This window comes from Chelonia mydas, chromosome 6, assembly GCF_015237465.2.
Source record: "Chelonia mydas isolate rCheMyd1 chromosome 6, rCheMyd1.pri.v2, whole genome shotgun sequence".
Lineage (NCBI taxonomy): Eukaryota > Metazoa > Chordata > Testudines > Cheloniidae > Chelonia > Chelonia mydas.
Window position 1 is genome coordinate 104,712,984 of NC_051246.2, and position 21,434 is coordinate 104,734,417.

Genomic DNA, 21,434 nt, shown 5'->3' on the forward strand with positions numbered 1-21,434 from the left:
TGCCTGGTATGTGCAAATTGGTCAGCTTCAAGTGGCAAAGTAGGGGATTTCCAACAGGGCCTCCATGTCTTCTCTTAAATGGAAAGAGGTGTGGTGAAGCCAGAGCAATTACATGTTTGTAAGGGGCAGGGAGACCCTTGGATGAAAGGTACTAGGGAAGTGCAGAGTACAAGTCAAGTCTAGCTTGTGGGGAAAGCCTGGTTTAACAGCTAAAGCCATGGTTCAGGACTCAGGAGATTGGATTTTTTTTCTTGCTCTACTACAGACTCCTTGTGTGTCCTTGGGCAAATCACTTACTCTGCCTTGTGTGTCTACCCTGTCTTGCTTACCCTTAAGGACACCTTTTACTTACCCCCTTACAAACCCATAGCTAGGCCAGATTGATACATATGGGGGTAATTCCTACTCTCTCCCCCCCACCTGTGAGCACTGAGCATTCAGAGGCAGCAGAATGAGGGCAATTAGAGAGCCAAAGTGGGGGTGAAATTTGGGAAGTGGGTGCATGGAGCCTCACTCCCTGGGGCATTCCTAGCAGCCTGCCATGCAAGGGGTTGTGAGAGCAGAGCCAGGGAGGAGCAGAGAGTGGCCCTGGTGGATCCACCAGTGACTGCCTCTGCAGTCCCAGGGCATCAGAGCCAGCCACAGAGCAACTCCACTGTGGCTCCACAGCCTGGAGGGATCATGTAGATTCTGTCCCTACTCCCAGCTGGTCACCACCACCCAGCTCCTAACAGACAGCCCAGCACCTCAAGCTGGGCACTGGGAGGAGGATTTACCCCAATGTGTACAAGGAACTGGCCCTTTGTGATTCAGTCATTCCAGGGGTGCAGTGTCAATACTCTGCCCCCTGGGGTTTGGTACACACCCTGGAGGTGCGTGGTGTCAGGGGGAGGGGGGAATAAGAGCAGAAAAATGGAAGGGCCTGGACAAAAAAGAGCAAGCTGCACAATTTCTCCATTGCCCTTTTAATTGATGATAGTGGTGTTCAGTTTAGTCTCCTGGAGGGTATAATACTTTGCTCTGTCTTTGGTTGTTGGGTTTAGTGTGTGGGTGCTGGGTGGCCTATGATACACAGGAGGTCAGACTAGATGATCTGGTGGGAGTTTCTGGCCTTAAACTCTGTGGGTGTAAAAGGTAGACATGCTCCGAGGCAGCTGTCACTTGCCCAGCCATCACTTACTCAGCACAACAGAGCAATGTCTGTCTCTTTGACCTTGGAAGCATGACAGGGATGGAAAGTTTACGTGGATGACCTGTACCTGCACAGCTTCCCCCCCCCCACCGAGCACAGCAAGTTTCAGTGCTGTAAAGTGCCAGGATGGAAAGTGCACCAGCGCTGGGAGCTACGCCCCTCGTGGAGGTGGTTTGTTTAGAGCGCTGGGAGAGCTGTCTCCCAGCGCTCTGCCATGCCTACACAAGCCACTTTAATGCACTGCCGAGGCAGTGCTTTAACGTTGCCGGTAGAGACGTGCCCTTACGGCAATATGGCCACTGCCACCTACTTGCAATAAAGAACTTTCTCTTTAGGGAAGTTTCCCATTCAAGTTGCACTGACTCTAAGGAAAGAGACGAAAATTCAAAAGCTGTAGTAAAACTACAGGCTCAGTTACAGCATTCCTGATAGTGAGAGAGGGATACAAAACCTGACAGACCCGTCCAGAGCCTGCATGCTTCTCAACTGTTCTGGGGGCTGGGCTTTGGTTTTTGTTTTTGGCTGCATGATCTGGATATCTTACGTGCAACAAATCAATGTCTCTTGTGACTGAAGCTGACCTGTAATACTAGTGTAACAGAGGGAGGTCCTGACAGAGGGTCATAATCTATCCTGCCCTACGCTGGTACAATTTACACCTTTTCAGTTTCCAGTTTCTTAGGGCTTGTCTAAACAGAGGCCTGCAGGAAAGTGAATCCAAATTAACTAAAGGTGTAAATCTGAAGTGGATTAGTTTGATTCTGATTAACAGCAGCCATGCAGTTTAAAGTGACCTCAGTTTGGTTTAGCTTAATTCGTTCTGGAAGTGAATTAAGTTAAACCAAATTGAGGTCACTTTAATTCTGACTGAGGGTGTTCGCCCAGGGTTTTAATGCGGATTAACTAATCCACTTCAAATTCACACCTTTAGTTAATTCTGATTAGCTTTCCCAGACAACCCTGTGTAGACAAGCCCTTATACTAACCTGCTTTCCTGTGTCTCCTCTACTTGCCTTCACATTTAAGCTACTCAGCTGCAGCAGCTTTATCTAAGCTATTTCTAAGGGCCCCTACCTTGGAGTCACATTCATGTAGAAGCCCAGAAGTCCACACTATGATTCTTCTTTTTCTGTCCTCAAATGATTCCTGGGTGTTTTTCTTTTCCTTAAGGAAGGAAGCTGTTTCCAGAGGAAGACTTTGTGGAAAAGGTAAATAAGAGCACAGCTGAGCTTAGATTTAACGTGGTCTTCTCTGGCAAGGAGCTGAGTGACTGGTGTCCCACTGCTAAAAGCACTTTGCCTCCAGGGCTTGAAACCTGTATCTTCAGCCTCTCCAAATGCATCATCCTGTGGAGTCCTCTACATGGATAAGTCAGTCCCTGAAAAAGCCAAGTCCCAGATTGCTCAAGCCCTTATACATTAGGCATATGACCTTGAATTCAGTGTGGAAACAAAGGGAGAGGCGGTGGAGTTTGTGGGGCTACTGTCTTTGCTGGGGCATTAAGATACTGGCTGCTAATGCTACGTCAGCTCCAGTTTGTGTGATGATTACACTCAGCTCCAACTAGAATGAGTGGCAGAAGTCTAACGAAGATGACGAGTGTGTAGGTCGCTGTGGTTTTTTCCTTGTCTGAGAGAAAAGGGCAGAGGCCCCATGCCAGCCAGAAATAGAGGAAAGCATACCTCGACACTCTAGTAATACACACTGTGTGTCCAAGAGTAGCGAGGAATCCAGCAGCCCACCAAGGCTGCGTGTGTGGTCTGGTCACCCAGTTAATGGTGAGGTTAGGCTGCTGGCAAGGTAAGTGCTTTCCCTCTGCCAACCACCATTACATTTTTCTTCCCAGGGTTAAGTCTGAGCCAGCAGCTCTCTCTGTGCTTGGCAACCGTTAACATTGGTTTTATTCAATCCTTAACTCACCAAGGAGGCAGTTTATATAATACTAATGTAGAGCTGCAGGGGTCCATATTGATGGCGTTACGGTGTGGGCCAGATTACTTTTTGCCACAGCCCTGCACAGCGGGCAGTGTGGAACTCTCTCACCCACGGGGACATTGGGTGACTTAAGCCCAGAGGCTCTCAGAATATGCAAGGACTAAAATTTCAACCCCAAAGTAAGAGCTGATAATAGATACAAGACAAAAAACATGAAGCCTCTTACCATCCTTCTCCCCTTGCCCTGCTCAACACCCACTCTCTGGCCAGTCACAGTCTGAGCCTAGATTGTTAAGCACTGCTTCACTCACTAGCTTGGGTTAATGTTTTGAGGTCTCTGGTATAGCACTGCTCCATCCATAAGACTGAACAGCCTGGATTTGTGGGAAGTTTTCAGCCAGATCCTCAGTGTGATCTTGGCTTAGTTTTACTTGTGTTCACTGTTATAAGTGTTGGTTCCTGAGCTGTGTGGATCCAATTATTTTCTTCAAGAAAAGGGAGACAAGCCAATGCACAGGTCCCTGCAAGTAAAGAATAAGCAAGTTCCAAACATGAACCTTCATCTCATTAACATTTTTGTCTGGATGAAGCTCAGCAGCATCCTCAATAATAGGCTCTTGAACTTCTTGTATTCTCCAGGCATTTAAAGACACTGCAAATTAAGATGTAATTGAAAAATGAGTCTATTTCTAAGAAATGAAGTGTAACCAATAGCCCAGGCCTGCTGACTTAATAGAGAAGCTTAACATCATTATATCTGTATTAATAACAAGACCAGTCAGCCATTAGCAAGAGAAGTTCATTCATTGCATCTCTTGACACTTTCCAGCCTGCTTTTTCTTGGTAAATGAAGGCTGTTTGTGCTCATCTTCCATTCAGCTAATTCCCGGTAGTGAGATAAACATATGGGTGAAAGATCTTACTTTTCTCTCCCTCTATCTAAGAGCTGCAAGCAGGATAATGATGGAAATAACATTAGCATTTGCAATGGAGGCAAATAGAGAAACATGAAGGACCGATAGAGAAAGTTACAGATTGAGCTTTGAAGGCTACATAATCAGACGAATGTGACTCTGTATTAAAACAACTATTTAAAGGCCCTGCTATACATTGTCATGTAGAACTTGTTTAGAGTGAATAGTTTAGGCAGTCAGGTTCATGCAGTAGCTGGCTAACGCCTGAGTGCAAGGTGGAAATTAACAGTCTGCCAAGGCTCAAGGCATAAATACCTTCTTAGGATGAAACTGAGCACAGACATTTGTGCTTATCTGTAAAATGGACATAACAGCACCTGCCTACCTCAGGGATTGGGAGTCCCATTCACTAAGGTCTGCAAAGTGCTTTGAGCTCCTTGGATAAAGGAAGTTATTGTAAGAAATCCATGGTCACCTAGCAATCATGGTTGTTGCTATGATCATTCAGAATTTCACAGAAACAGCAGAACGTCCTCCTATGCCAAAAACACATGCCCCTACTACTGAGCTGAAGGAGAATCTTCATTAGCTGTCAACCATGTTGGGGCTATGACACAGAAAAGCAGTTCTGATTCTATCCACCAGAGAGCAGCAGCATATATACCCTAGCCATGTCGTTACAGTATCAATATTTTCACACTTTCCTTCTCATCCCCTGTTCTTATTGTTTATATTACCATAGCACCTAAGGGCCCTAGTCATGGATCAGGAGCCCATTGTGTTAGGTGCAGTACAAACACAGAACAATCCCTGCCCCAAAGAGCTTACAATCTAAGTATAAAACAAGAGATGATATATGGATACAGAGACGTGGGGCAGTGCAAGGAAACAATCAACCAATATTGGTGAAGGGCTGCTGGTGTGCTGTGACCACTGTGTAACCATTGTTAACAGCATTGTAGCAAAGAAGTGTTTTGTGGAGGAAAGTGAAGATGGATAATGAGTTAGCTTTGCAGATGTTGTAGGAGGCACTCCCTGTAAACCTTTGAGTAAAGAGAAAAAATCTCATTTTTGCATTTCAATAGACTAAAATAATAAAGACATTCTATACTTGGCTTCAGCAAAGCTATGTTGCTCTGCACCAGCTAAGGGTGTGGCCCATCTTCTCTTTCAGAACGGACAGTATACAAACAATTAATACATCAGCCTAGGGCATATAACTATGATTTGTAGCAAGGGGAGTTAAGAAAACACTACTCACTTTCTGACATATAAAATACACATGCAATGAAACAAAGCACAACATTCTTTTATGTAAAATATGCAGCAATCATAAGGTACTTTCCCTACAAACCTCTCAGGAAATAGATTGTCTAAATTTCATGCATACAAATCAATATTCTAGCTAAAAAGTGATGCTTCCTAAGCCAACAAGCATTCAGATTCTTAATGTATTTTTCTATATAACAACTGAGAGCTTTTATGCTGGCAATTAGATCTGATTGAACGCTGTAAATAGCATTGGTAAATATTTGTGCAAATTCCCAGTCATTGTTCAACTCAGCCCTGGTCATGACCCCTCGCAGGTCACTACTTCAGACATTGGTATGAACGTGAACCATTTTCCCCCTAATGGCTGTTTGAGAAACAGCTTTTTGTGCATGAAATTCACACCTGTGCAGAGGGCCAGCAAAAAGCCTACGATTAAAACTGGCTAATAACATTTCATGAATTTCTAAGATATTAAAAACCTGTTTTAGCAAACAAAATTTGATCAGTGTTTTTCAAACCAAGATCAAAAAATGTCTATAGCAGTTTTATTTAACTCCATTTTTGATTATTTTTAACCATTACAGTAGTGGGTTTGATTTTTAAAGCGATTAAAAGGTTGATTTAAAAATGTCAAAGCTTTTTACCAAACAAGAAATTCGATAACGTTGGCAATTGTTCACGAGCTTTGTTTTTGCAAAGGCTATCTTTAAATGAGAATTGCTTTTATTCACAGCACTGCTACCAGCTCTGCTGTGCATCACGCAGGTTCCACTTAAGCCCAGTTCTGACAAACTGAATGAATGAATGTACAGTTCTCAATCAGAAAACAAAAAAGGCTCAGTTCACAATGAGTAGTATTCTCAGCAAATATCTGACCAACTGTATTGGGTATGTATGCTAGGACAGTCTGCCCCTTTAAAGGCCTGGGGGCGGGGGGGGGGGGCAGTGTGCAGCTGCCCCTGTTCTGAAGGGAAGCTGGACAGGCAGGTGCTGGGAATCAACCTGATCCAGCTGGACAGCATCTAACGACTGGTGTGAGTCTCAGCTAGAGGATATAAATGAGGCTGCCAGCTCTGTGAGAGAGCCTGGGACCAGGAGAGAGCTGAGAATATACTCTCCTGTGGCTGCAGCACCAGGCTGTAAGAGGGCAAGCAGGCTCTGTAAACCCTCGGCCTGAGGGAATTGCAAACCCTTTAGCTATTGGAGGCCAGAGGGTCCCTCAGTCCCAAACAAAATTATTGCTTATTCCACATTTCCTTTTGTCTGTGTGTTTGAGGAATAAACAGATCCCCAAGGAAAGGGCTACAAACAGAACTGGGCATGGCTGATGGATCTGACCAGCCTAGGACAGCCAACCAGCCTACAGAAGGTATATCCATTCATGTAAAATTAAAGGTATGGAAATGAGAAGAAGGATGGTTATTTATACATCTGCAAACCAATAAGGCTACCATTTTGGAAGCCCTTAATTACTTTTATTCACAGTCTGAGATTTGAAGGAGGCAGGGCATAAGGACCAAGGCCTTTAACACCACCTAACCCCTTGAGAGTTGCAGGAATTTCCACTGAAAATGAAGAGGCTGCTTGAAAATAATCTTCTCACATCATCTAAAGACTGGTTCTGTGAGAGTCTTGGCCGCTCCCTCTAGTAACTAATGCCAGGGTTGCCATACCATTCACCCGGGGCAGTGCTTGATTCAGAGTTTCTCGGTCATACGTAATACAGCTAGATACATATTGGCTCATTAGCATTACTCAGTTACTCCCTTTTCCTTTCACTTAGCTGTATCATTGCATAATTATTCTCACCAACATTTGTTTCTAGGCCCTGTCAAGGTCCAACTGCAGAAGCAGACAAGCTTCTGAATGCTATGGTGTATGTGTGTGTGTTTGGAAGGAGATCTGACAGCTCATGAATCATTGGGGCATAAAAACCTGACAATTGGTTTTTAATATTTGAAATAAATAAGGCTGCAGTTTAATCACCAGATAAATCATAGGAAATGTTCCTGGGAACTGAAGGGAAACTTCCTTTTGCAGACAGTATTCCTCCCACTTTCCTGGCTTTGCATTATTTATACCTGTCTCATACTGTACCTCTTCTGTTGCTGGAATGCATTTATTAGAAAACAGAGAGGTTACTTTCTGTAATAGCTTTTTCATGTTGTGTGAGAGCCATTTATATTATGCACAGTCAGGAATGACAGCTCTTTGGCAGGAGACAAACAACATTTCTCTTCTGTCACAAATCACTCTCTGTATTTTATAGCGTTATATAGCCTCAAAGCTGAAGTATAGTATATGGATGGTCCTTTTTCAACTACGTGAACAGCGCTGACAATGATTAAACAGCCACTGATACACAAATTCAGAGCTTAAGTGGAGACATTCCCTCACTTTCGTTTTCTATGAACAAAACACCTACTTTGATCTGAAATTAGTTTTATTTTAGATTTTGTTCTTTCTTGTTGCTTTCCTTAATGTCTCTAGGGGAGACCACAGTGGGTGTGTCGTAGGCCTGGCATCTTCTCCGTAACCAGCTGCAGCAACCCTGGGAACAAAATGACTGGTAGTTCTGCACATTGGGGACTGCCATGGGGTTTGCTACTCACCACTGGGGTGCCTCTCTCAACTCTATTGTTCCCTCTTCATGGCTTGCCCCTCCAGCCAGGTCACTATAATCCTACACTTGTGGATTATCAAAGTCCTACTGGACAAACAGTCTCAGGCAGTCTTCGGCTCCACTGCCCAATTTGTGCCACTTCCCCAGTGGCTGGTAGGGGAACCTGAGCTAGGGTGACCAGACAGCAAGTGTGAAAAATCAGGACGGGGGTGCAGGGTAATAGGAGCCTATGTAAGAAAGACCCCAAAATCAAGACTGTCCCTATAAAATCAGGACATCTGGTCACCCTAACCTGGGCTCACCCACTACTCAGGATTCCAGCCCAGGGGCCCTATGCCCAGCACCTACAGTCTTCTCAAGCTCTGATCTTGTTGCAGTTCCCCTGGGCTCCTTCCTATCTTCTGGCCTCCCTCTGGATTACTGTTGCTCCCTATGGCTATTTCACCCCCTCTCAAGTTCTTGCCAGAGTCTGTATTTTAAGGCAGGATCTCAGGGCTTATGTCTCGCAGTCTGTTACCAACTCCCCACCTCTCTAGGGAGCAGCTGTAGAGTTCCTCCCTTATCACCAACTTCCTCTCTTTATGCATATCCCAGCTCATCCGCAGCTGGGCTTCATCAGCCATCAGGCCTTATCAACCCTGTCTCTCCTCCAAGTGCCACCTGCGACAGGGTTAATGGGCCCTTTTTACATATTCAGTCCGGGGCAGGGGAAGAGAGAAACCCCATGGCAGGGACCAAATTCATCCGTGCTGGATTTCCACTGTTCATAGACTTCAATTTTAGCTGCAAATAGGCATCTACCTTGATGCTGGGGCTACAGCAGGGATATTTTGATCCTGAGAAAGGTCTTAGAAACATAAAGGTGTAGTAAACTTAAAACAGAGGTGTAACAATCACACAGCTACAATATACATACTTCTCTCTAATTCTTTGTTGAGTTACCAAGTAACACAAGGTGTTAGGGTTAATATAAGAAAACATTCTGAGCTATTACACAGAACATTGTTTCAACAACAGAATGTGTTTTGATGTATTTTTAGTAGAGATGGGCTCATAACAGAATCTAGATCCAAACAACTTTCTGAATGGGTGAATCAAAACACTCTAAAATAAGGGAATATACAAATTCTGAGCTGGAGCTCCCCGTTTTAGGGGTGTTTAGGTCCAACAAGCCAAATCCTGCTGACTATACCCAGTGAATAATTTCATTGATTACAGGGGGCTCCCTGCACAAGTAGGGTGAGCACAGTTTGATCTGGGGAGGATCTTGATTTGGCCAGTTACAGAGATAAAGGGCCAGCAGCAATTTTACAGGGGCCACTGTATGAGCTAAAGAGCACATGGAGCATACCATGTGATCTTCCCCCATCCTGTCCTTGCTCAGCAAGTCCCCTCAGCTGCCAGCCTCCTTAATGGAGACAGGGGCAGTTGGACAGCATAGAGACATCTATGCTAGCTCTATGCCACTCAAGGATTCTGTTCTGTCAGGAGAAATCCTCAGATAGCTCTTTAGAGCATCTTTCTAGCGGCTTTGCTAGAGCCAAAACTGCCAGAGCTAAAGACTGACCCTGAAGTCTGGGTCTAGAGCAAGGGCTTACTCTGGGATTCTGGTTTGGGCCCATCTCTTATTTACAATGTCTGGCTTACCTAATGGTGAAAAACCCTAAATAAAAGATATGCCCCCTCCTCTTAGAGGAGAACTATTCCTGATGTCCTAACCATTCTGCCCACCCAAATTCCCTCCGTAGCTTCACCTAGAAATGGTATTTGCCCCTTTCTTTGTGCTACTGGGCTACTGGGATGCTTGAATTTCAGGGGTGGATGAAGTGACCATCCTCATCAAAATGTACAGTTTGCTGAGGACCATTGTGAAAGCCAGAGTGAGCACATTTGATGATATCATACTAGGTATTGTAGAATGAAGTTCCCAGAGCTGGCTCCATCCTACGAATGCACAACTCTCTAGGGCAGCCCCATTGGCAACAACACCAGGTAGGGTCAGCGCATGCTCTTCTTTGCGCATTGATGGAGAGTTGAGAACAGAAGATGCTGGGGTGTTTTTGTTCATAATGACGTCTTTGCCAAAGAGCCCACAATGCTGCTTTTGAATCTACTGAGCAATTGGAAGAAGGCCAGATGTCTGTGAAATTATGAAGTGGTCCCAGTGTCTGAATCTCCTTATAGGAGCAACTTCCACTGGTTCCTATAGGAGCTGCTCATATGCAGCAACTACTGCTGTACTGGGTCAAGGCTGTAGATAGCTTGTGTCTCCGCTTGTTAAGTACTTCGGGATTTCTCTGGATCGAAGGATCTATGAAGATGTAAATTTTGTTATGCTATTAACCTATTAATCTCAAAACAAAGTTCCCACCCATGTGGACCTTCTGCAAATGCACCTAGCCCGATTTACGGGATTAGCTTTCACAAGAGCTGCAGAATACGACAGTGGTTTTAGTAACTCTTGTTGAAATGGAATTCTTTCTTCAGTTAAGCTGTTGAGTTTCTCCACCTATCCACAGGCATCAATCTGTCCTAAGAACCCGAAGGGGTGGAGTGGGTGCCCAAAAGTAGAAAGGAGACAAGTTGAAGGAATATATTTTATTCATGACCACAATCAGCTAAAGAGGAGCAGAGAAATCTGTATGTGGATTTACATGAACAAATTATCCATAAAATACTTTTCCATTTCAAAAATCCTTATTAAAAAGTTGGACTTCACTTTAGCTCCAAGCAGGCAGGGACTGCAAATAGGCATCTCCTCTCTCTTCTTGCTCTTCTATTGGGAGAATTTTACATAAATTAAAATTAATGCATTTTTTCAACTAGGTCAGTTGAATGTAAATGTTCTGTTCCACAGAAGATTATGCATCATAACTCAGTTAAAGGACGCACAGCACAGATCAATCCGGCTGCACTTATCAAAGCCGATCCATTTGGATCAGGGAACAAACAACATTTTTCTACCAAACACTTCGCTGCAGTATCTGAAAACTAGGAAATTGATTGATAGAGGAAATGTGCACAAGAGATTTGGTGAGTCTCCTACCATTTTCCGCTCGTGCTATTAAAGCTCCAATTCCTCTTGTATTTGGGATCGCACAGCCTTCCCTTCCAGTGTGTGGCCTCAGATTTGGGCTCATAGTAAGTTTGAATAAAATGTGGGGCCAGTAGAAAAGTTTGACATTTTTTTAAATTCTAATGGAAACAGTTCTCTTGTGTTTGCAACCTGGACATTGCAACACAGTGCTAGTGCCTCTGAATCTGTGACACGACCTAGGAACTAAGACAAAAGAAATATTCTTGTGGTAAGGTTTTATTCCTCTCCCAGCCCTTCGCTGCCTTCCTTAGGCCCTGGTCCTGGGTACAGACACACTGATTTTGGGGGGACTACTTGCTTGCATGAAAGCTAAACATGCACAGATGTTTGTGGAATTACCCCACCCCACCCCCAGATTGTTAATTCTTTGGGGGCAAGGGCTGTCTTCCCATGTGTTAGAGCAGTGTTGAACAGGTTACAGGCAGCACCAGAATCTCCTACTGCTGAAGCAGAACTACTAAATTTCCATTCTGAGCCATAAAAAATGAAATTTCATTCAAGAATGGACCACACTTTAAGGGATGGAAAGTCCCATCTTTGCTCAAAAAACTATGCAAAGTCAGTTTTGAATTGAAACCCCCATTTCATGACACTTTACATAAAAGCAGAATTCCATGCATGCAAGGTTGCTCGAATTTCAGAATTGTGAAAGTTTTTTTGCAAAGAATCATGGAGGGCCTTTCTTCCCACACAACTCTGGCCAGCCCACAGCTTCCAGGCCTCATGCACAATGGTGATCACATTCCGTTTCCAGAGGGGCAGGATGGGATACCTTCCAGTGCTCATCCGTGCCGCCTCTTCACTGGCCAAAGAAATTACTGATGGCTGATATGAAGCACTTTCTGCCTCTAAGGCATTGAGCATCCTTCTGCCTCTGAAATTCCAGCCCTAAACAGAATGTTATTTCATTACCTGCTTTGTTATGCAGAATACCGATAGATAGATAGATACAGATACATTGGTTGGTAGGGTTGCCAAGTGTCGGGTTTTTGACTGGAAAGTCCAGTGGAAAAGGGAACCTGGCAGTGTTCGGTCAGCAGACCAGGGGACAGGAAAAGCAGCAGTTGCTGCTGGAGCCTGGAGGATCACTCAGCAATGGCTCTGGTGGAGAGAGGTACCGGTAGCTCCTGCATCCTGCCCTGAGCGTGGCTGTCTCTTCCCTGCCCTTCCCTGCCCCACTCACCCCTCCACCTGCAGAGCACGGCTCTCCCTCCCCCACCCTGCCCCATACACCCCCCCCATCCCTGAAACCCTGTTCTCCCTCCTCCATCTTGCCCCAGTTACTCATCCCCGGAGCACGACTCCAATGTCCTGCCCCAGTCACCTGTCTACCCCTAGAGCCCTGCTCAGCTGGCAGGGGGAGGGTGGTGGAGAGAGCAGGGAGTGACGGTGGGGTGTGGGGAAGTGGAGGGGGTGGGGTCTCAAGGGAAAGAGGCGGAGCAGGGGCAGGGGGAGGTTCCAGCACTCAGTGTCCAGTTTTCACAGATTTAGAAAGTTGGCCACCCTAGTAATGGGTGACACTGCCCCAGTAAATCCTGGGTTAAGGGCATTGGTCAAGCCCTCTGCACTGGGGTGAATTTCCAATTAAAACTAGTAGGTCCTCTTCAGACAGTGTTTAAGTCATAATGTTTGTTATTAAAGCATTAAGAGGCAATTGTGCCAAAATCTATGGTATTCCAGGAGGGGGTAGCTGAGATTAGCATTCTGTTTAGTATCTGTCACAGTGCCACGGTCTGAATCTAAGTGTTGTCCAAAGTGATAAGCTAATGTGGAGATCAGTTTGCACAGCATGGCCCTGATTCAAGACAGCACTAAAGCTTGTGCTTAACTTTATCACTGACTTCCATGGGATTTACACACATGCCTAAAGGCCGATTGATTTCATGATAATGACAGTTTCAGTAGATCTCAAAGGCCTTCACAATCTTTTATAAAAGGGGAAAAAGGAGGATCCTGGGAACTACAGGCCAGTCAGCCTCACCTCAGTCCCTGGAAAAATCATTGGGCAGGTCCTCAAGGAATCAATTCTGAAGCACTTAGAGGAGAGGAAAGTGATCAGGAACAGTCAGCATGGATTCACCAAGGGCAAGTCATGCCTGACTAATCTAATTGCCTTCTATGACGAGATAACTGGCTCTGTGGATGAGGGGAAAGCAGTGGACGTGTGCAAAGCTTTTGACACGGTCTCCCACAATATTCTTGCCAGCAAGTTAAAGAAGTAAGGTGTTGGATCACATTAAAGAAGTTCTGTATTAAAATCACAAATGAGTTTGATTCCCCATAGTTTAAATTCCAGGGTATTACTAATTAAGAGGTCTCTTGGTTTTTGATACTGTTTCTCTCCCTCTATGTGTGAAACTTCGAAGCTGCTAATTGTGTTAGTACATTCTAAGACAGAGTCTGTTCTCAAAACAATTCTTTGTAACAACAACCACTCACACAGAGAGAGACTCAAAGCAATACTCTGTAACAATAGAAACAGCACCCAGAGACTCCCCGCCCTTTTGTTGTATTCATCTCGCTTTGTTAACAATTGTGATTAAAATAGAGATAGAGGATGTATGTGGATGGATGCTTGGTGTGGATAATAACTGAATGATCAAGGAGGTGCCAGCCTAAGAATGCAGTGTCCATCGGCTGAAGAAGGTGTCAAGTGGAAATAACCAGAGGACCCCCGGAGGGCAGACTGGAATCCACCCAACAGCCTCAAGAATGGGAGAACCAAAGAACAAGATAACATCTGGCAGCATGGAGCCGTCAGGAATGTGACATCTGCTGATTGATTCAGCAACAGCATGATGAAGCAATTCCCATAGACGGGCATAGGAAGAAATTCCTATAAAAATGGACTCTAGAAAGTGAGAACTTTGGGGTCTGATTCTGCAAACCAACTTCCAGGAGCATCAGATGAGCATCTGACAAGGCCCTGCTCCCTCCTCATGTCCAGGCCACCTGGCCAGTGGCTTGGCATGAGCAACTCTAAGGCTGGTAACTATGATAACAACCTTGCAGAACCTGGGTGTGTGTGTTTGTATGAATGAATGTGTGAATAAATATGAGATTGAATGGAATGTTATAACTATAACTGCTTACTATTATTCTTTCTGTATTCACAATAAATGTGGTATTTTGCCTTTTTCCCTTTAATAAGATCCTGCTGGTTTTTATTTTATTGGTATAACAGCTGGATGAATGGACTATAAGGTGGATAGAAAGCTGGCTAGATTGTCGGGCTCAACGGGTAGTGATCAATGGCTCCATGTCTAGTTGGCAGCCGGTATCAAGTGGAATGCCCCTGGGGCCAGTTTTGTTCAATATCTTCATTAATGATCTGGAGGATGGCGTGGATTGCACCCTCAGCAAGTTTGCAGATGACACTAAACTGGGAGGAGAGGTAGATACGCTGGAGGATAGAGATAGGATACAGAGGGACCTAGACAAATTAGAGGATTGGGCCAAAAGAAATCTGATGAGGTTCAACAAGGACAAGTGTAGAGTCCTGCACTTAGGATGGAAGAATCTCATGCACCACCACAGACTAGGGACCAAATGGCTAGGCAGCAGTTCTGCAGAAAAGGACCTAGGAGTTACAGTGGACGAGAAGCTGGATATGAGTCAACGGTGTGCCCTCGTTGCCAAAAAGGCCAATGGCATTTTGGGCTGTATAAGTAGGAGCATTGCCAGCAGATAGAGGGACGTGATCGTTCCCCTTATTCGACATTGGTGAGGCCTCATCTGGAGTACTGTGTCCAGTTTTGGGCCCCACACTACAAGAAGGCTGTAGAAAAATTGGAAAACATCCAGCAGAGGGCAACAAAAATTATTAGGGGACTGGAACACATGACTTACGAGAAGAGGCTGAGGGAACTGGGATTGTTTAGTCTGCAGAAGAGAAGAATGAGGGGGGATTTGATAGCTGCTTTCAACTACCTGAAAGGGGGTTCCAAAGAGGGTGGATCTAGACTGTTCTCAGTGGTAGCAGATGACAGAACGAGGAGTAATGGTCTCAGGTTGCAGTGCGGGAGGTTTAGGTTGGATATTAGGAAAAACTTTTTCACTAGGAGGGTGGTGAAACACTGGAATGCGTTACCTAGGGAGGTGGTGGAATCCCCTTCCTTAGAAGTTTTTAAGGTCAGGCTTGACAAAGCCCTGACTTGGATGATTTAGTTGGGGATTGGACCTGCTTTGAGCAGGGGGTTGGACTAGATGACCTCCTGAGGTTCCTTCCAACCCTGATATTCTATGATTCTTTTAATGTATTTATCTTCACAACAGTCCTGTGTGGTAGGGATTATCCCCATCTTAAAGCTGGGAACCTGAAGCCCGGAGATGTTAGATAACTTGCCCATGGACGTACAAAGTCCATGGCAGAGCAAGGATTTGAATCTGGGTCTGTAACATCCTAGGCTCATGCCCTAACCACTGGATCATCCCTCCTCTCCAATAGGGCTTAAAGTTAAGCACATGCTTCAGTGCTGACCTGATTAGTACCACACATAATCAAGGGCTTTCCTGAATCGGAGCTATATCAGGGCTAAAGCAAAGTGTACATGTATAATTAAACCTTTTCCTGTATTTCTCCTTAATGGGAGGGAAACCATTTTCTGCCTCTTCAGCTCCCCCGGGGGGTACAGCATAGCCCAAGTGACTGAGGCCTGGTCTCTACCTGAAACTTAGTTAAAGTTGACCTGTGTCACACAGCGGTGTAAAACAAATCAAACATCCCTCTAGGAGCTGTAGTTAAACCAACCTAAGCCACAGCATAGACACTGCTAAATTGACAGAATTAATCTGTCAGCCTAGCTACCACATCTGGAGGGGATGGATTTACTACAGCAACGGAAAAACCCCTTCTGTAACTGTAGTGTCTATGCTATGCTATGTAGTGTAGACATACCCTTCTTGAATGACAGCTTTCCTCTGACTCATCTGGTGTAGGCCACATCTCAAGGCAGGATAGCAGGCTAGATGGCCCATTGGTCTCTTACAAAAGCTGCCAAGCTGAATTCCTATTTGTTTCAGCAAGAGTAATGGGCATAAATTGCTTTAAAACTTTACAGTGGGGTGTGTAAATTGCAAAACATGAACTGTTACCATTTTCTCACCGTAGATTTTCGGATTGTCCTCCAGATGTAATTTAGATTTCAAGAATAACAAAAGCTACTGCCATTTCATAGCCTGTTAAAATGTATTGATAAGTAAAAGCAGAAAACGCCCTCTACTGGTTATTAATAGGAATCATAACATATTTCATAATTGCTTGCTGAAAATATCATGTTTTAAAATGTATTTATTAGGAAAAGACATTTTAGGTGCAGCATCAAGATGCAGGGTACACATCTCATCATAGGCGGGGTGCTCAGACTGTGGATTATATCAAGAGTAAGGTAATGAAATCTGGCTAAAATGTTCAAACATGGGTAACCTAAAGTTATTGGATATTACAGTAGCATTCGGAGGCCTCAGCTGAGATCATTGTGCTAGGCACTGTACAAACACATAGCATAGTAAGATAGAGGCCCTGCCCTGAAGATCTTACAGTATAAACAAAGGAAGTTCTATCACCCCCATTTTACAGAGGGACACTTGAGGCACAGGGAGACTAGGCTGCTCAGGAAGTCTGTGTCAAAGCCAGGACCTGAACACAGAGCTCTCAACCCCTAGGTTTGTGTCTAACTCACAAGCCAAGTCTTCCTCTCGTAGCCATGTTTAGGAATCTAAATGAAAGAAGACTGGTCCTGAGACCTGCTCCGCCCTTACTAATGAGCTGGAATGCAAGCCCTGTTAGTGTAACCACCTTGGCATGCAGATTGACCCTGCAATATACTTCCTGCATCTCCACTTTTCAGCCCTGATGAGACAACGTGCTTCCTGAAGAAAAGAAAGCAAATGCTGAATAAATGTTGCAGCCATAAAAGTAGTGGATTAAAATTGGTTTCCTTTGCAAGGATGCAAATCAACCGACATTCTAAGTTACGATGAGGAATGGCTGGAAGCACTGCCTTCTCCAGATTAATAGTTGAAGGCAGCATTTTGTGAGGGCCTTTATATGGCTCTTTTAAAGCACTTTTTAAAAAGGCCCCAGTCCTACAATCAGATCCACCTGTCTTCACCCATCCCCATTGACTTCAATGGGGCTGTGTGTGTGTTCAGTAAATTTGATTGCAAGCTCAGGACCTTGATAACTATTGCAACAATAACAGCCTGCAATCTGTACCAGATACATGGAAAGTAAAAAGTAACCAAAAAACCCAACACTCAGCTTTGGACTTGCAAAATCCTATTTGGCCGCTCACCTCAGGCAAGTCACATTTTTATGATAGACAAATAAAATATTTATTTTTTCCTTTATCATCATCATCATCATCACTAGAAAGGATGGATGTGTAGATTCTGTATTTGGCCACATAAATATTCAGTTTCATTTCAGCTTATTGAGCTCCCCCTCCAAACACTTCACGTTCTACAGAAACACTTTTGATGGATGCTGCTGCTGCTCACCTCCACTTATGTGCAGAATTCACCACCTGTTCACCAGGTGCACCACAGTATCTTAAACATATGGAGCATTAACTCCAGATGTAGGGGGTTTGCGCTTGCAATAGAAGGCCTCAATCCTGCTCTTGTTAAAATCAATGGCAAAACTCCATGGAAGCAGGAGTGAGCTCAGAATTGTTATATCCCAAGTGCTGAACTCAAGTGTATAATCATAATATTTAACTGTATACTCACAAAAGGGCTAATATAGGCTCTCTGTTCTGCTAACTTTTGTTGACATTTATATAGCAGACCTTGGGCCTGATCCCACCTTCCATGTGTAAACCAATACCTTTGACTGGACTAGGATTGTGGAATTGGACCCAATCCTGGAAGGGATTGAGCATCTTCTGCAAGGCACTGAGCACCTTCAGCTCCCATTTAATTCAGTAGGACTTGAGAATATTCCAAATTTTGTAGAATTAGGCCCTAACTCTTCATATAAATTGTTTTGTTTTACCCGCAGTGGCTTCTGGTATTGCGTATCCTTAAAAAGGCAGACGTACAGCAGGAGAATATCCCACCTAGCATTAATGTGTCAGGACTGGAACAAGGGGAGGGATTTTTCATTGGATTCATTTTACATACAGATGAAAAAAAATGTCCACTTTCCTGGAGGGAGCAGTGGTGTTTCTTTAAATTGCTGGTTGCATGCTCTGAAAGCAACCCTGGGATTATTGTAATGGATGAAAATAGACAGTGCAAACTTTAACATCAATACAGATGGCAGTCCCAACTCCCAAGCTGGTCCCTGCAGTGCTCTCTAGTGGCAACATAACATATCAAGGTCAATTGCAGATAAGCAGATAGAAACTTAGACCAGGAGAAATTTAAGTTGTACCCAGACAGTCTGAGCACCCACAGGTCCAGGGAGGTCAGTGAGAATTGTCAGTGTTCAGCAGCACCTCTGAAAAATCAGGCCTAAAGTTCCTGACTCTGATCTCAGTGAAAGTGGAATTATTAACTCAGGAGTGAGTCCACTGAGGTCAATTGAATCTCAGCTTATGCTGGGGTGAAATCAGAATCAGGCCCCACAGTGATGGGGCGTGGTCGGTTTCTACAGGTGAATGGTGGCCAAGATTACGTTGTAAAGTGTGTTCTTCCCTCCGCCCCAACCAACATATTGGAATAGGATTTCTATCTAGACTTTGCATGATGGTGCTATTCGTGATGTGGCTGATGATTGTTCTTGGATCCCCCTACTCACTCACCCCTCAAAAGAACAAGATCTGGAGCAAGTGCTTGCCACACTTCCTCTGTTCCACTTTGGGCCTGTTTTACTAGAGGCAACATTATCCTGTACCAAACATGCACTGTAGAATAGCACACTCATGCCTTCTGAACATCACAGAGGACAGCATCTCAAGCTGTGTAGCCGAGGACTGGAGAGTGTCAGGTTTTGTGTCTATGTCAATATAAATGAAACAAATATTTTTAAAAACTGTGTCTTATAGGCAAGAATATTTTCAATTTGTTTTTAATCTTTCTGAACACTGATAGAAAGTTATAAAGCCCCTGTAACATCTAGGTCTGTATTACGCTATGCGCCAATCCCCCGCCAAGGGAGTTTTGTCTCTTATAAAGAGTTCATGGGGCACCAGAAATGGAAGGCTGTTAGGCCAAACAGATCAGTGAAACTAACACAGAAATGCTTGCTGGGCTGTGGATCAAAATAGTTGACATTTCCTAATAACTGAGATGGAGGCAAAACTCAGAACATGGGCAACTGGCTGGTTCAGGAGAATGAGAATGGGATCTATTGCCCTTCAGTTAGGTCTCCAGTTTGCACCATACCCAGTGACTGAAAGCTGTCATCAGTGTGGTAGCTGGTCTGGTCTGAGTTCAAGTTCTCAGTTGCCAGGTGTCCCTATAAGCAAACCACTCCCACAATTGGTATTAATTGATAACCTTGTTGGCAGTCTCTGCAATGACACCAAGGACTGAATGATCCATGGAGACTCGTTCCATAGAGATGTCCTCTCTCTCCACAACAGGGTTGAAGAAAGCTGGGGGCAGGATGGGGGAACATACACTGCCATGGCTATTCTGTGGATACAGACAAGACCTCTATCTCCGAACAGGTCACGAGCACTAGAGTTCTGTACCCAAAAAGGGAGCCCATCAGTATCATGCATGACTCAAAAGGGAACGTTAGGCATAAGGCATATGTCCTTAAGGAGGGGAAACAAGCTGGGTTTTAACGATGAGGGAGTGATTAAGGTCAAGGTTTCTGCCCTTTCGGTGGAGGTTGGTGACAAGGTACTGATGACCGCGAGTAAAAAAAACAGAAGTGTCATTTAAAAAAAAGCGGGGGGGGACGGGACGGGGACCAATGACATTGCTGGGATGGGAGGCTTCCCTGGTCCCTCAAGCCCTAAAGAAGTGGTAGCTGTTCTACCTACTAAATGGACGGCACTGTGATATGGAAGCATCTGGAGTGAATCAATGCAATTTATATAAGCAGCAAGAGCCAAATGCTCTGACAGCGTGTCAGTCTCTGGGCATCCATTCGTGCTGCTGGGCACAAGAGCATTGAAATCCAAATTGTCAGAGTGACAGTTTCTTTTTCTTTCCTTTTGGTATTATTATAGGACTGACATTTGTGCAGCTCTGGTTAAGATTGTGTCAGCAGTTTTTTATCCCCTCCCCCCACACCCGGCTTCCTAACTTAAGCACAACAATTGACCTGGGGCTAAAATTTAATGTGTGTGTCCCCAGCAAAAGCAATTCTTAGTTTGCAAAGTGCTATTTATAGATAGCTGTTGACAAAGGAACAGCAAAAGCCATTTTGCCTTTCCAGGAGGTGGGAGGGCATGTCCTTCCCCTGCCTTTAACTGTCCCCTCACTCTCAAGCTCCGGGCCCCAGCTAGCAACAACGGTCCATCCAGCTGCTGAGGAATGGACAGGACTGCATTCCCTTTGGAGCAGCTCCTTACTTGTACCATTGAGGGACAGGTCTTTCTTCCTACCTCAGGGAGATCAGATTGCTGGTTCTGCAATTCTTTTTAGCCCTTGCCTGCCCTAGAAGGTGAGAGAGCTGGGCTGCTGTTTGAACCCAAATATCTAGTGTAGGCTGCAGCATGCAACCATTAAGCCTCTGGGCAACGTTTTTGTATAGTACCGAAGCACCATTCTAAGGTACTGAGCCTGTATACCCCTCGGGATCCATTTCTTTCTTAAAAACTATACCCAGGCAGACAATAAATATAACAGCTCTAACCATATACCATTCCTTCTATTAAACTGGCTTTTCCACTTAAAGTTACAGTGGGCTTTTCTCTCTTCTACTGAGATTCAATTACATTAAAAAATATGACAGGTTTCAGAGTAGCAGCCGTGTTATTTGAGCATGAGCTTTCGTGACCTACAGCTCACTTCATCGGATCCGATGAAGTGAGCTGTAGCTCACGAAAGCTTATGCTCAAATAAATTTGTTAGTCTCTAAGGTGCCACAAGTCCTCCTTTTCTTTTTATTAAAAAATATAGAAATTGTCAGCATTGTTTTAAGTAGCGGCGTCCTTCCCAAGCTCTCCTGTATGTTTAATGGTGCTGCGTTTTATTCCTCTGCACGCATCGTGGTGCTGGAGTGAGCTAGTAGCCACAATAACCCAGCATGGACCCAAGCTGGGAGGCTGGAGCCCTGTGTTCCTGCCCCCGCTTGGCAGCTGGCACTTATGTGCTGATGCCCTCTTGCCCAGCTGATGGTGCCCTGTCCCTCACCCAACCCTGTGCACATGCTTCTGCCCCTGCCCTGTGCTGGGTGTCTCTGCGGGACCCATGGTGGCTGGAAGGTGGGACCAGCCTGGGCTGGCTGACAGGGAGTCATGTAAATGGCCACCAGCCCTGCCCAGCTGGGGGCATACA

General features: G+C 44.8%; 1 protein-coding gene across 5 annotated transcripts in view; it reads left to right on the forward strand.

The window, feature by feature from the left end:
- Nucleotides 1-6,377: 6,377 nt before the first annotated feature.
- The window catches only part of FAM181A (family with sequence similarity 181 member A), a 35,091-nt gene continuing 20,034 nt past the window's right edge, over nucleotides 6,378-21,434 (forward strand). Inside the window, exons 1-3 of one of the 5 annotated variants that reach the window (XR_006291869.1) lie at nucleotides 6,378-6,452; nucleotides 6,600-6,682; nucleotides 7,139-7,307. The gene's annotated coding sequence lies outside the window, so the exon portion shown is untranslated. Of the gene's footprint in view, nucleotides 6,709-7,138; nucleotides 7,308-21,434 lie in introns of those variants that run through there. The other 4 variants (XM_043549882.1, XR_006291868.1, XR_006291867.1 and 1 more) reach the window with 4 other exon arrangements.